Below are 2,706 nucleotides of genomic sequence, written 5' to 3'. Positions count from 1 at the left end.
ATCAAAATAATCAATGTGGGCACATATAAAATGATCAAAAAATATATTTTAACCTCTTTAACGAATCAAGAACAACTTTTACTCAAATTGAGGAGTGAAGTTTCTTGATCAAAGTTCGCCGTTATCACTTCAAATGGTCACCCTTGCTTCCGTTTTCAATTTCTACAAGTGAAAAGCAACAAAATAACTTAAATACATATTTTAAACATAAAATCACACTTTATTGACATAAATAACCAAAATATTGGGTTGCCTCCCAATTAGCGCTTTTGTTTATAGTCGTTGGCTCAACTCAAAATAATCATTCCTTGGATGAATGTTGGGGAGCCATTTTCTCCCCAAGGATCAAAACTTCCAAGTGAATCCACCATGTGATGAGCCTTGTTTTGATCTCCATAGTTCAACTTCCTCAAATGCTTAGAAGGAGTATTAGACATGTCATATGAATGCTCGATTTTACTCTTCAATAGAATTTGCTTGTCTTTTTCTAGTTGGCTCAACTTTTCACCTATTTCCTCATGGAATAGTGAGCTAATTGAACCAACTTCGTTCTTTGTCCTTGCCTCCCTAGTTCCTACACCATAAAAATTTTACCAAGAAAACTTATAGATTTAATTTCTTCATGCACTTCTTGGTTTACCTTTTCATCACATGGTAATTTAGAATCAAGATCAATTGGTTCTTTGTCCCTATCCTTATCAGCTAAATTGAATTCCAATTCCTCTCCATTTATTCAAAATATAAGCCTACCATTTTCTACATCAATTAAAGTACATGCAGTGGTTAGAAAAGGTCTTCCTAGAATAATAGACATTTTCACATCTTCCTAGAAAAGGTCTTCCTCAATATCTTGGATGTATGATTGACCTATCTGCCAGTTGCAAAGTAATGTTAGTAACTTTGAGATCTTGAAGTCCTAACCTCCGGGCAACCGATAGGGGAATAAGTGATACACTTGCACCTAAATCACATAAAGTATTAGAGAAGTGCAAATGACCAATAGTGCAAGGGATAGAAAAACTTCCTGAATCTTTTAATTTAGGAGGGAGTTTGTTCTTAATTCATGCACTATACTCCTCCATTAATGCCATCATCTCTATCCGCAATCTTCCTCTTCTTCGACATGATTTCCTTCAAGAAAACCGCATAAGATGGAAACTGCATAATAGCATCAATAAAGGGAATGTTAATATGCGACTGTATGAAAAATTTGAGAAACTTCTCAAACTCCCCATCCTTATCATCTTTCTTCAACTTATGAGGGAAGGGAATAGCATTAGTAATCACATTAGAAGGAGGTAAATCAACATCAATAATAACATGATCCTTTTGGCTCTCCTTCTCTCCTTCATTTACTACTTCCTTGCCTTGTTCACCACTTGAATTGTCAAAATTAGATCCCTCTACAGTTTTACTACTTCTAAGAGTGATAACATTGACATTCTCTCTAGAGTTAACTTCGGTCTTACTAGGTAACTCTCCATGGTTCCTATTGTTAATAGAGTTGACAATTTGACCAATTTGAACCTCTATGTTTCTATACATGGTGGTTAGTTGGTCCAATCTTCCCTCAATTCTTTAGAATCTTTTGTTGGTGGCACTATCTAACTTATCAATTTTATCATTGGACACATTGGCTAGTCTTTCGATTGCTATCTCCCAAGCCGGTTTGTTCTCCACATTTGATTGTTTTGATTGAAATTTCAGTGGATTATTTGGTCTTTGTTGTATTCCTTGACCCTTCCATCCAAATTTTAGATGAGTTTTCCATCTCGAGTTATATGTGTTGGAATAGGGGTTGTTTTGAGGAATCTGATTATAATTATTAACAAACTGTACCTGCCCACGTTCAACACAAATATTAGTATTATGATCTCCTCCACATATATTACAACAAGCAACACTTACATTAGATGTAGAACTATAACCAACACTGATTTGCTTACTTAACAATTTAACCACATTATTCATTTTGCCATTCAATAGATTAAGAGTGTCCATTTCAATCATATATGCTTGCCGTTTAGAGTTACGTCTCTTGTAGGTCTATTGATAATTGTTTGCCACCATTTTTTGATCAAGTTTTGAGATTCTTGGGGTGATTTACTCATTAAAACTCCACCTGCAACTGCATCAATTGTAGTCTTAATCGAGAAAGTTAAACCATTATAGAAAATTTAGACAATAAGCCAATCGGACAGTTCATGGTATGGACATTTTCATAGCAAATCTTTAAATTTTTTCCATACTTCATACAATGATTCCCCCTCTTGTTGGCCAAAACTAGTAATGTCCATTCTAAATTTAGCTGTTTTACCCGATGAAAAGTATTTATTTAAGAATTTTCTAGATAAATCATTCCAAGTAGTGAAAGTATTTGGTGCATGAGAATGCAACCAAACCTTGACTTTATCTCACAAAGAAATGGAAATAACCTCAACCTTATAGCATCTTCACCCACTCTATTTATTTTAATTGTATCACATATCTCCAAAAATGTGGTCAAACGTGCATTTCGATTCTTTATGACATTATTTTCAAATTGAGATTGTTAAACGATCTGAATAAGTGATGGTTTAATCTCAAAATTATTAGCATTTACCATAGGCCTTGCTATGCTCGTTTGTGACCCTTTGTCCCTGGTAGAGCAAAATCTCTAAAAGCTCATCTATTTGTTTCATTATCTGTCATTTCTTCTTCAAAAGG

The 2,706-nt window shown here is 34.3% G+C and overlaps 1 non-coding gene across 1 annotated transcript; it reads left to right on the top strand.

Moving 5' to 3' along the window:
- Nucleotides 1-2,199: 2,199 nt before the first annotated feature.
- Nucleotides 2,200-2,306, top strand: LOC113688696 (small nucleolar RNA R71). Its single transcript, XR_003448059.1, has one exon. It is a non-coding gene; the product is annotated as a small nucleolar RNA R71 (small nucleolar RNA).
- Nucleotides 2,307-2,706: the final 400 nt, after the last annotated feature.

This window comes from Coffea arabica, chromosome 5e (assembly GCF_036785885.1).
Source record: "Coffea arabica cultivar ET-39 chromosome 5e, Coffea Arabica ET-39 HiFi, whole genome shotgun sequence".
In the NCBI taxonomy this organism is placed as follows: domain Eukaryota; kingdom Viridiplantae; phylum Streptophyta; class Magnoliopsida; order Gentianales; family Rubiaceae; genus Coffea; species Coffea arabica.
This window is presented reverse-complemented; position numbering and strand designations above follow the sequence as displayed.